Source organism: Temnothorax curvispinosus, unplaced genomic scaffold, assembly GCF_003070985.1.
Source record: "Temnothorax curvispinosus isolate PA1 unplaced genomic scaffold, ASM307098v1 QBEX01018442.1, whole genome shotgun sequence".
In the NCBI taxonomy this organism is placed as follows: Eukaryota; Metazoa; Arthropoda; class Insecta; order Hymenoptera; family Formicidae; genus Temnothorax; species Temnothorax curvispinosus.
Window position 1 is genome coordinate 212987 of NW_020228222.1, and position 13928 is coordinate 226914.

The 13928-nt window shown below is 36.9% G+C and overlaps 1 protein-coding gene across 1 annotated transcript in view; it reads right to left on the reverse strand.

The window, feature by feature from the left end:
* The window catches only part of LOC112468397 (diuretic hormone class 2), a 20717-nt gene extending 7952 nt beyond the window's left edge, over positions 1–12765 (reverse strand). Inside the window, exon 1 of the mRNA XM_025037539.1 lies at positions 12654–12765. The gene's annotated coding sequence lies outside the window, so the exon portion shown is untranslated. The remainder of the gene's footprint in view (positions 1–12653) is intronic.
* Between the last annotated feature and the right edge of the window lie 1163 nt (positions 12766–13928).

Sequence of the window (13928 nt, forward strand, 5' to 3'; positions counted from 1 at the left end):
ATGTGTTTCTATACCAATTTGAAAAAAATATTATCGATATTTCTTAGCTAAAATTTAGTCTTGTCATTTTTTTTTGTATTTCTTATTGATTTTTTTATTCGTATCAATATTGTTTGGTATTGTTGCGTTTATGTCAAAATTAAAAACATCGGCGGTCTCATTACGATAGGATACAGAAGACAAGAAAAACATTATTTCTGAAGTAACGAGGCGATAACAGAAGAAAAAGAGTCAATTTTGATTCCGCGATACGCGACCGACTGCACAATTGTAACACGATTCAGTCTTCTCACCTTCTAGTTCGTTTTTTCGCGTCCATTTCGTTATTAAATGCTCATTTCTCTGTAATGAAATATATGCCGCGATCGAACGAACGAGTTCTACACTTCGCTCTCGGCAATAACATTGCAGTATTATTCTATCCACTTCCTAAATCGATTCGATCGCGGCAGCGATCGTTTTAGTTCCCGAGCGATGTCGTCAACATCGATAGTTAACGATTCCTTCTTTATTACTCGTATAATATGCGTGATATCGTGGCGGATGACAAAATCCGCCCCCGGATGATGATAAAAGCCACGCATGATTAAATCCGAATGAACGATCGCTTATCACAAACGCTATTTCGAGCGATATTTACGGAATTTTGGGCGATATCGGGCAGTTTCGGTTGAGCACGTGAAAGTTAACGCGTATAGCTATTTCGGAACTTCATCTCGTATGATTAGGTTTATAAATAGAATAGTCTTTTGTAATACACACATCTCTGTCTTTTGTCGTTTAATTATCCTATATCTGCAAGTTGAACGTATTTTTACATTTTTCAGAATTATATGCAAATTATTTCTATTTACTTTATACAATTTATCATCGGTATTATAGAATATACTTTTAAGGAAAGAAAAGATAAAATTTTCAATTGTTTATCATATCAAATATGAATTTGCGAAATCTATGACATTTCTTTCATACTATTCACTTAATTTCGCTTCAACAGTTCTGTTTGACTTAAGGCTAAAACTATGGGAAAAGTCACGGCGTTAGGAATTTCGAGACGGAAACTTTCGCCGACGTACGTGTCAGTTACGTCTTTTTCATGAAATGTTTCCATACACGCGATAAAGTGGCAACTAATGCAACCGGTGAGGCCGATTCTACAATACATTGTCCGTTGTCGCAACTTCGCCGACATTGTAGATGCATTTAATGCGCTCTGCAGTTATCGCGACGGTGTATCGTGCACGCGTGCATTTACCCTGTACTCGCATATTGGAATGCAAAAATAAAACAGACGCGATTTGCGAGACAATAGAATGACGCACAATAATGAAAACCCGTCGTCACCGACGGGCACGGTTAATCTTGCAAGAATTGAGCAAGAACATTATCGCGAGCCAATACGGCGCAGATTGCGCTGTTTGATCAGCTCGTGTAGAGTCCCTCTAATCAGAGTCTGACCAATTTGCAGTTCTGGCAAAATTCTGCGAGAGAGAAAGAAATATACACCTATATACTGTAAAATTAACCGGACAACTTCAACGTCTCGAATTAACTGGACTACCAACGACCACCAATTAATAAAAATTCGATCTGATTATGAAAGACTCTAAGTTGGCGTTGAAGAATTAAATTTTGGAGCGCGTTCCTCGACATTATTTACTCTTAAATAGAATATCTCAGGGATTATCCTTTTTTCTTCTTGTTTACACACGTAAAACAACGTGATCCTGTAGAACTTTCATATTTCACTTTTACACGCTAAAAAGTTATGAAATTATTTTGTTACTCCAATATTCTTTATGTATACACTCGTGATGAATTGTCAGACCAGAAAAATAGAGCCTAGTGTTGAGGAATTCTGTTTAACATCACTACAAACAAACACGATAATTCCCGGTGTAAGAGGAACATACAGATAGGTTTCGAGCGAGTAAATATGGCTCTGCCGGTGACGAGCTCGATCGACAAATCGATTCAGGGTGGTCATATACTTTCCGATAGAGTAAAACGCAAACCTACAGTAATACTGGTGCATTATACCTTATTCCAATCGTATTAATATTTCGTAGTCATATTTCGTATTAATACTTCAATTTGTATTAATAACCTTATGCCATAAAAATAATTACGACGTAGTAATATAAATAAACGCGACTTAATGAACCAATCGTTGATGGCTCGTGACTGTATTAATAAGTGAATAATATTGCTCTATATATGTATACAATGCATATTAAGCACGCATTTAACCTTTCTATCGTGCTGCGATATAATCATTGGCGCAAAACGAACGACCGTTGTATTTTAAAGATTCAAACCAATTCAACAAATATATACGAATTAACGACCTAATAAAATTGTAATCAAATTAAATGCCTGCGCGTTGTTATTATTGATTGTGCAGCCATATTGGCATTTCTCTCGTGGATGTGGGAGTCCAGTAACAGTAGCTGGACAACGAACCTCATTAGCATAACCGTTCTCGCGAAACAGCGATGAATGAACATGTACGGTGTCTTATCACACATCCTTGGCTTTCGTTGTACGATGATAAAGTTAATTTTTCAAAAAAGTCAGACATTTCTTTTCAATATATAAATTTTCTTAAAATTGACGTTAGAGAGAGAGAGAGAGAGATTTGGTTATTGAATCATTGGAATTGAAGAAACTCTTACAATAGACCCTCTATACAAATCTGCGCGTTACCGCACGATAGATGATGCATCGTGTGGCACGTCATTCGTTCATTCGCGTACGTCACACCGGGAAAATTAAATTCTCGGCGCAAGTATTCGCAGATTATAAGAATGGACGGATGAGACCGGATGAGATGTGGACCTTGCCTTTCTTCAGGCTCCTCCAATAACGAGTTTAGCGCGGTTTTACGAGCGGCTAGGCGGTCAATACACGACTACGCGAACGGGCAATGCGTTGGATGCCCTTATGAGAATATCTGTTTGATCGGAGACGTCATCTTGTGCGGCTGGAAAAAGCCGAGAGAAGCTTTTTGTAACATCTTGATGTCTCATTCCAGCCTTTATAGCTTATCTCGATTTTATGGGATTATCTTCGTTAATGAGGTCTTGACTCTGGCATATATTTATATTGTCTTTTTTCTCCTCGACGCTAATATGTGGAATTTAGAGGATACGTCGGATTTACGAGTAACGTGAACCGTTAAAAAATTCATACCTCGTAACATGCGTTTAAGTTTGAGAGTCTTGGTACACACGAACACACGTTATTTCTTGCTCTTTGAGATTGACGGCCCGAGACCGCGAATTAGAATTCTGTGGACTTACTCGACGCTCTGTGATGTTCGGCATGTTGTACGCAGTTGCGTTTCGGACGCGCTAATGTGATAACGAGAATTTATTGCCGAGTGGCCCTAGCCCTAACGCTTTAATAATAATAATCTGACGGTCCGCCAACGTGATATGTGTATATGATTTTATATGTGTCTGGCTAGCTAGGAGCTGAATAGGAGAGTCGGTACAGCTGTAGCAATTTTCGTAAATAATAGATCAGCTTCTCCAAAAACCATCACCGTCTGAATTAATAAAATATTGACGTGGGGGAGTTATTTTATCTAGACCGACATAGACGCGTCATTTTCATCACTCTTACTCTTTTTCTGTATGATATAAGAATTTTCCAAGTCATCCCGACAAAAAGGTTCATGATTTCGCAAAAAGTTTCTTTATCTAAAGATATGTCCCGCACTCAGACATGAATCACCGTTTCCATTACTATTATATCGTCCGTTCGAATTAATAACCGCACATTTTTAATATCTAAAACCGCGCAATATTAGACCCGTTTCTAGCCTGTCAGAATTAAAAGTTATGAAGCAATTTATGTTACAGTTGAAATTAAAATCAATCATTATAAATGATTCATGTCACAGATAAATGATATAACATAATATTAAAATTTCGTTAATTTTTTAAGATTCTTTAAATAAAATGGATAGGAATAACATCTTTTTCGTAAAGTTGGTCGTGTGCAAATTATTTAATCCTAATCTGCGCTTAGAACATTCAATGTTTTAACTCTTCTCGAAAGTTTGTCGGACTTTAATGGAAAACTGAATAAAATAATTGAATAACATTGCAGTTGTAATTAAGAGCTGTACTATATTTATCCCTTTCGTTCGTTTGTCCTTAAGATTCACAATACTGATTATATTCAGTGAGATTGTTACAAAGTACAATTCATCGATGGCCATGTTAACGACAATACATGTTGCCTTGAACTTTGAATTTTGACGTATCTTATCTGTCAATAAGAAGACATTACTAAACTTCGTAATTCGAAATATTGACATTTGACTTCTCATCGTTACGATATCCACGCGGAAGTAACTTTCTGTTCGATATACGATTTACGCGACGGTACATGAATCTTAAGAATGCTTGACTTCGTGCTCCACTTAGGGAGGCAAACTTAGGAAACGTTTGACGATCCAGTGCACGTCCGACAACCAAGTACTGTTTTTCTTCTCAAGAATCGCAAATATTATTTTAAAAAATTTACGTAGCTAGCTCGGAGATCTCTTTTTGACCTTTTCGGTGCATGTCCCGTTATTTTCGATCTTTTATACGATATTTGCATTTGCGTTTGAAAGGATATTATTTTGAGAAAAAGTTAAAATGTGCGAGGTATATATATAGAGAGAACACTTGACTAAAATAAGTTACTCCGCTATTTTAAAAAGAGGGATTAAGGATTTTTGAAGAGTATAATATACTATTTTATACATTAAATATTTCAAGAAAGGGAGGAAAAGAAAAAGAGAGAGAGAGAGAGAATGCATGGCGACAAAAATTCTTCGAAGGATTATGGAATTAAAAAAAGATGTCGAACGTACTTGCTAACATGGGACCGTAATGCATTTTGCGCACACATGCGGGGGCGAAATTCCACAACGTACTGGAATTTCGACAACCCTTCGCTTTGCTAGTGTCGCGGGTGAAGCGCCTTTGTTTCGGGAAAGTCCTTTTTTGCTCGTCGCTCGTCATTGCTGTCATTGTTATCGTGGTTGTCTATTCGCAGTTTCGGTCGCTTTGAGAATCTCGCACGGCACGAACGATGAACATGTCCGATATGATACGGATTCGCTATAAAATTTTACCGCACGTACGAACTCAATAAAAAAGCGAATCATATAAAAGCGAAGACGAAACTTTCCAGACATTTTTCGACATTTTATTTAAAGCGCAACAGTAAAACGTTATTTTAAACTCGTTAAGCTAAAAAAGATGGATTACTGGCTTCTCTTTTAAATGGCCTCTTTTGAATATTACGTTTTATCTTAAAATACTCTGTAGGATTTGTTTTAATCACTTTCTAATTAGACATAAAATAACTCCACGACAGATATCAACAGAGGGAAGGAATTAACGAGATGCGGGCGCATGGCTTAATAGAACTCTCATCGCGTGTATCCTCTCGGAATGATGTATCGTTCTCTTGACATTTATATATATTAGTCGTCGTTTGTACATGGCACTTGATCGAAATTCACTGCAGAGAACATCCATCGTGCGCAAATTAAATTAATTCATCATAAAAGTTAATCCAAGAAAGCTTCTGCAGCTGATTAAACAATCCTCGTTTTATGATGACGACGACTTTTAAGAGATCGACGTAAGAATTATGCCGCCTCAATGCTCAAGGCTAAAATTACCATTGGTGATGACTGAACTATATAAAAAAAAAATCATATATTTTCAATTATGATCGAATCGATGAATTATCGAAATGTTAACAAGATGCCGAATATTTATTCTTTTATAATAAGTAATTAATTAAATACAAGCCTTAAATTATTCCTATCTACGCATAAGATAAATTTGCTGCATAATGACCAAAGTGATAACGCTATTACGTCATAATAAAGCTAAAGCTTGCATGAGAAAATTACCATTCTCGCTGTAATCTTGTGGTGATCTAACTTTAAGCGCCCAAGGGATTTGGCATACTGAATACACATACTGCGCGCACATCTGTTGTGCACCTAAAGCCGAGTATGGTGCGCGTATACCGTGATAGGTACACAATTTTACGGGTTTTATAACAAAATTGCGAGCTCTTGGACCCGCCCGTTGGATCGGTCCCACCGGACCTGTTGGCGCATCTGTTAGATGTACTAACGACTTTTTAAGTAAATATAGGATTTATTTTAGGATCAGTACAGATTTGAAAATAAATAAATGTACAAAGTGCACTTTCGTCATGTAACTGTATACAGGAAACGAATACATTTTATACCGGAACAAATTGTTTTCGAAATCTTATTTTTTATGTTTACATTTATCATAAATATAATTTTATTTTATTTCTACCTTATCACTTTATCATTATTATTTTATTTCTACCTTATGTTAAGTAAAGAGCAGCTTCTCAAAAATTAAGCAGTAATTGTATATAACTTATTTTGCAAGCAACTATATCCCTATCACGTTTTTAATACATTATACATGAGATGGTGCACAGTCCTTGTATGAAAAATCCTATTGAAATCTTCTCACACACAGGAATGTAATAAAACTCACTTATTCGCTTCGCCATTTTTGTCTAAAATATTGCTGCATCGTGTAGCTTAGTCGTGTAGCTTAGGAGATATTTTCCACGTTCATAACATCGCGTTTTAGCTTTTAATTAATTAATCTAGAATTATAAACCCACAGTTTGTGAAACGGTTGATAGTGTTACGAACATGCTTTCCGCATATTCAATCGTACTTAATTATCCAATTTCCTTTCCGCGGCGTAACTACGATAACACGCAATTTCAAACACTTCCGTAATCATTACCGCCAGTTGCATATTATTTTATTAACACCAATAAACAAGACTCTATCTAAAGTTGTTTATCATATTTGAAGAGTGATTTTTACTTAAAAAAAAAAACGATCCCACTTTTCGATGTCACGTGTTTGTGTATTAATTATGAAATGTGTCAAAAATTAAATACTTATCTATCATATTTCTGCTTTGCAATAATAGAATAACTCGTTCATATTACCTATTTATTAACGATACTTTCGTGTCATTGTGTTTTGCAAACAAGAAATATTAACAATTTTATCAAAGCAATTAATTCGTTTCTCTATATTTAATTGCAATTTCTATGTGCATCGACATATGGTCAGTTGTTTTTTTTTATAGAAATAAAATAGAGTAATGTTAAAATCAATGAATTTCTCGAGTATAGTTATCCGTATAGAAATAAACTAGATGCGCCTGTACCGCCATTTTTCACGATACGCGTAAGCCTCGGCTTTCACTGCTCCGACCTCTATTATTAAGAGGCTGCCGTATCTTTTCGATCAAGAAGACAAACTGGCCTCCGTGTTTACTTTATGGAAACAATATCTCGATGATGTTTTTCTTAGGAGAGCGGCATTTTGGCAATTTCAATTCTTATGTTCGCCTTGTTCCCAAAAACTCTCGTCACACATTTCGATGCTTCACGGGATTACGTCATGTTACACGGAATATTCATTTTATGGGGATAATCTCATTTTACTTTCTAAGAAGAGATGGTCACGGAATATAAATTTTTTCATTAACTGCAATGAAAAATTTTCAGATTTTAACTCGAAAATTAGTTACAGAGATATGAAAATATCGCGGGTATATTTAATACATACAATTTAGAAGAAAAATTACGTTTAGAGTAAAAAATCCATAAACAAAGGAAAAGTGCACCCTGGGTAACCCTGATAAACGACCAAGCACGACGATTGCGGGAGAAACGTCGCCGCCGTTAGATCGGTTATGTATCGTACGTTCTTACCCGGTGCTCGTACCCGCTCGCGCTAATATTAAAAGCTACTACTTTTCAGCCCGCTGGAATTTCTACGATCTCGCTGCAATAAAAAAAGCGACCGAGTTTACCTATAAATCAATGATACTCCGCCCCAAGTGGCTCGCGCTCCAAACGCTTAGTTCCCGTGAGAATTTTCGTTGCGGCGGAAAGTCAGTTTGCCTGTATTTGACTGCAAAAATGATTAAAGAGGTCGGTTAAATGTAAATCGGAATAAAATCACGCGGAAAAGACTAAAAATTGCGTCACTCTTCTGAAAGTTTAATTATTATTGGATATAAAAATAAAGTGAACTTAAAAATAATATCGACATTTTTAAAAATTACTGTTATCATTATTACTTAATAAGTTTATGCATCTCTGATGCCATTTCATTTTACGTTTTCATTTACGGTTGATTCATCCAATAATTGATTATTGCCTTTTGTTGCATTCTATTTTATTAACAAATTCATTATAGTTTTCTTTATCCTCTAAAATCAAATAAAAATGTATTCAGCTATATTATACAGAAAAAATAATTGTAATCAAAATCATATCCAAAACAGATATCGCCGTGAGCTTTTTATCGATTCTATACAATTCGTTGATAATATTTTCCCAAAGTTTCTCGTGTAAAGTACATCTCGTAATGCGGAAAAGCGCGACGCGGAAAATTAAATTAACGTATTTTGAAAATCAACGCGATAATACACTCCACGACACTTATTCTATTCGCATGAGCGCGTTTAAAATTGCGTAAATTCTGGAACGAATATAAAATATACATCCTCTACCTGCGTATATGCACGGACACCGAGCGTTAATACTTTAAACAGTTTACCACAGCGAGAGATGTATATCAGGTTCGTAGACGAGATATACCCTCTCGCGGCTTTCATATCGTTGAGCGTGAAAGTTAAAATGTGTTCCGGTGTACAGGTAGAACTCGCTACCATCAAGAGTCCATTCATACGAAACTCGCAGACGTATCATCGCAAAATGACATTACTCGCCACGTCCCGCCGAGCGTTTTGTGCGCAGAGCGCAATTTGCTTCCCATCGGGTTTATACAAATGCCGTTATTCCAAAAGAGCATCATCTCATTTAAACCTAGGTTAAACCTAAGTTAATTACACTAGTTCCTATTCCTAGGAATAGGGACTAGTGTAATTATCTGCATCATTGTATAATTTACCGATCGTAAGCAAATTTAACAATATTAAAGATTAAAGTTTCATTTATCATTTCTATTTTGGGTTGTTAATTTTATTTCCTCGTTGTTACTGTTATTCACAATTAAAATATTTAATGGTTTGTACTTTTAATAAGCTCGAGTAATAATTTTTAAATAAAACGAGAGAAACGTCGTATAATTTCGTTTTATCTCAAACCTCTCTCTCTCTCTCCCTCCTCTCTCGCTTTAAAACAACGTTATTATTAAAATTGCAAGTTATTAGGGTCGTGAGAAAGAATATTTCCTGTGAATCGTAAAAATCCTAATTTTATTTGTAGAAAGTAATTAATTGCGTCTAACCTTTTTATTTCTGGCTTAGTTAAATGCCAGCAAAAGCGCGCTCAGACAACATTGCTTTTTTATCGCTAATCCTGGAGCCAATCCTTTCGCCCAACAATTTCCTGCCGGCGCGGCGTGGCGCCGTAACACTCCGAGTGCGCCGCTGACCATCGTCGTTAATCGTTTCGTAAATACGGCGAATACGTCTCTATCTAAAGTCAATCGTAAAATATTTACTCACATCGCCGCGCGCGAACCATTGTGCGCAAATATTTGACCATCGATTATAACGACTACCGCAGCAAAATTTGGCTTTTTAAATTTCGTCTCCCCGATGGGAGGCTCAACACGTTTCTGACTATTTTATTGCTTTTGTTATTTTAGAATTTAGTCAACGGCCATATCATTCGCATTTCGATTTACGTGGGAAATTATAAGAAATGAGACAAAAAACAACTTTGATTTTACAAATAATTATTATAAATTAACATAACCGTATCTTGTTAATTTAAAGATAACATAGAAGCTAATTTAAAGATAACGTAGAAAGATTTTCCTCTCGTTCATAATTAATATCCAGATCTAAAAACAACTATTCATAAATTTTTTAGGTATATATTCCTGTATAGAAAATCTCATAAAATTTAGATTTTCTCCGTGACAAATAAAGGTTACAGAAATGCGAGTAGTATGAAATGCGTTATTATTATAGTTAATTAATTTGTCTCAAATGCCAAACTTTCAGAAAGCAAAATGTCACAATTTTTTGTCCTTTCTTTCATTACACTGATGAAATGACTTCCTGATTGGCGAAACATTAATGCTTTTTGTGGTATATCGCAAAGTCGTAAAAAGTTTCAGTAAAGTTTCAGATGAAGCCGTATACCTAAAGGTGCATGCCAACAGGCTTTTACTACTTATACGGAAATATGCGTTCTCGGGTCGCGAATTTGTTTTACATTTATAAAATTAAATTTCCAAATTATTTTGAGTAATTTTCTAAATTATTCGTCGGTAAATTACTTGTTAAGAAGCTTTTCAGCGACGTTTTTAAACTAATAATGTAATTATACAGTCCAAACTGATTAGTCGGTCTTATTAATCGATCGTGCCAATTGAAGAGGAAATTACGAGGATACGCATCGCGGAGCAACCCTGCTACGCATGTAATTTCGCGCTTCGCGATAATGTCCGGGGGCTGTAATTAGATATTAATCGATTGCAAATTATCATAATGCGCTCGCTGCGGTTTTGCGTTTTGTGTTTCGAAATACACGTCGATTTTTTTGTCTACTGGCAATAGCGTTGCGGAATCACGATTGGTTATTGCGGTGCAGGTGTCTCATTAGGTGCTTTATCTGTCAACAATTGATCCTTTTGTTGCTACGCGTGTTACGTGCCCTCTCGACCGCGATCGCGCTTCGCTATACACGGATGTGGAATGAACATTATGGGCATGGTAACGATGGATATTTTGCCGCAAAAACGCGCAGCGATATCCATCCAGGTAAAATTTTATTCGTTAATGCAAAGGTGCTTTAATATATCCTGTATCAATTTTGTAACAAGAATTTTCTCCATGAATTTAAAATCGCTTCTTTCTTTGAAAAATTTCGAGGAAGGTCTTGATAAAGATGTAATAATGACTTAAAAAGTCATTATAAATTTTATCGTATTTCGCATCAAGAGACAATAAAATTTCTCAACGATGAAATTTTATATTTCCCCGAAGGGGAGAAAATCCTTTTAATTTTCAAGAGCAAACAACGAGTTTTTATTATTTAATTATATCACAGTCCCTAAAAGCTCTTGATCGATGGATTCGACAGGATATTTAGTATTTGATTAGAATGAGGCCTTCTCTTTTCGCACTGTCTCGATCGTTTCACCTGTTCGAGGAGCCCGAGAGCTTTTAAACAAATGTAATTTCGGCGGATTTATGAGGCCGACTTTGTGGAGTTTCGTAAAAACCATTTTTACGGTATTTGTTTAACCTAAATCACTTCTTAGCGAAGTTTTTATCTTGGCTTTCATTTTGTCACCTGCGTATTATCCGGTAATCTCACGGATAAGAGCAGTAATCGATGGATTCTTTTTTTTCTACTTCCGCGAAATATATTTTTTTATCCACGAGAAGAGATTTTTCGAAGAAGCTATATCACTAATAAAAAAAATGTAAATACGTAATATTCCTTCATAGATTAACAGAAAGACAATGCACAAGATCTTGTTTAATATTTAATTGATATATTTTCTTAATTTTCTTAATACGTATCAATCGGTATTTGAAACAATCTACATGACAATTTAATTATTCTGTGTGTTTTTATAAAATATTCCCCTTCATTTCAATAAAACTTTATGTAAGGCCTGAATTTCTTAAGAAATTTTTGTGTTAATTTTTTCTCCACGTAATATCAAATAAAGTTGACTTAGTTTCAACTTCCAAAGTAATATAGTCGCGAATTATCCTATTTATATATACAGAACGAACAGAGACTCTCCAAATATCCTCAATAACTTCTACGGTTGACAAACTGTGCGGGAAGTTACTGCTGTACGACGTAACGTAGGGTCTTACTATACTGTCTGTGAAAATACAGGGTCTTACTACTGGGAGACATAGCGCGCTAAAATTTATTATTGGATAATATAACGAGCGCGGAGTTATTTCTCCAACTGTAAGGGTATGCGGGATTATGCGTGCAACTTATCATGCGATTTGAAGGATTGCTGTTGCTAACACCGCGTTGTTGCAGCAGAACTTTGTATCTTTAACTAATTCAGGAACTCTCTTTCTTTATCTAAATCTTTGCACAATCATAAAACAAACTTGAAATTAAAAAGGGGATGATTCTATCATTCACTTATTTATTATTTCGTATTTTATATTTCTATGCGGGATTATGCGTGCAACTTATCATGCGATTTGAAGGATTGCTGTTGCTAACACCGCGTTGTTGCAGCAGAACTTTGTATCTTTAACTATTTCAGGAACTCTCTTTCTCTATCTAAATCTTTGCACAATCATAAAACAAACTTGAAATTAAAAAGGGGATGATTCTATCATTCACTTATTTATTATTTCGTATTTTATATTTCTATACCTTTAAAAAGAAAGATATGAATTCAGAAGCTACTTAACTTTTGGTTTATAATATCGAAATTATTGACACTTCAATATTTCCGCTACGGAAAACTTTACTCTTTCTCCAAAGTACACGACAAAAACTGCTGATAACACTTGCGGGACGTTTCTTGAAACGCCGAGAAGATAATCATGCGAATAAGGGAAAAGTTGATACAGTTAGAAATGAGCACGTACCTTGACGCTGATGGTGGTCGGGTAGCTGACAAAAGCGGGCCTGCCGAATATCTGCGGAGATGGTGGTGCGTCGTCCAGCGACGGTTGATACGGCTCTGCGAAGGCGAACCGTCCGCCGCGCGTTTATATAAGCCCGCGCGACTTTGCGACTCTCGCACCCCCTTACACCCCATCGCACGTCCCCCACCCCCGGGACGGTTGGTTCCCACCCCGTCGTCGATTCACCGCCAAAGCATTCTCGTCCAATCAAACGTACCCGTGTACCTCGGTCACGGCGTTCCCTCCATGCTTCTGTCCCCGGCGACGACGACGCGGCCACCCACGTTCCCGTGCGAACTCGAATCTCGCCGCGAAGTGCCGACGACGAGGCTCGCTCGGGATTTCTGGGTATGGGTGTATTCCACAGGTGCTTGCCCCTGAAAACTTCCGCGCGAGGAGTCGGGTCCCTTGATAGATTATCTGACTGGCGGCGATTCGCGTCGCCGGGAAAGCGTCGATGCAGCGTCAAATGGATCCCATTGTGCGACGAGGAGGCGATCGATTTTTTTTCGCACGTGGCATTATGGGCGCTGAAAAAAAAAGTATCTTCTGTACTCGATATCTTTTGCTTACAGAAAAAAAATCGCGACATAATGCATAATTTATCATTATTCTCCAGCAAGCTCTGACGTGATATTTTTTAAATATTTTTTAGTAATCGCTTTTAGAATTCGACAGTAAATGCTTTTAGAATTAATTATCGTTTGGGAGAGATTTGCTCTCCAAATAACTTTCAGTGTCAGATGTGGAGATTTATCTCACCGTACTCGACTACCGGATTGTATTCCCATCTCGCGGAATACAACCCGGAATCGACTACGGTTGGCGGAGATTCGTACTTTCATCTACGGGAGAACGGTTAAACCGCGATTTCGAATTTCAATCATTACCTTCGGGGATCTAAAGTAATATTAGTTTTTGGGGGTCGCTTTAGAAACGGGATACCGGAAATGCAAACCGGTCGAAATGCAAGCCACGCACCGTTCCTCTCTGATCCGCTCGCGTCCGGCTGTCTCGCATCGCAGATCTCGACCGGCCACGGTAAAATATGCCCGATTCATGAATGTAACTTGTTGCAGCACGCAACGTACACCGAGGAATCTGATACGTCGGCGATCATTGAGGGTAACGAATTGCGTCACTAGAGCTAGCCCTTTCGAAATCATTCCGAATCATTTAGCAGGCACATTACGCATTCGTGTAAGAAAATGGCGGTAAAATTAGGCGAGTCACTAG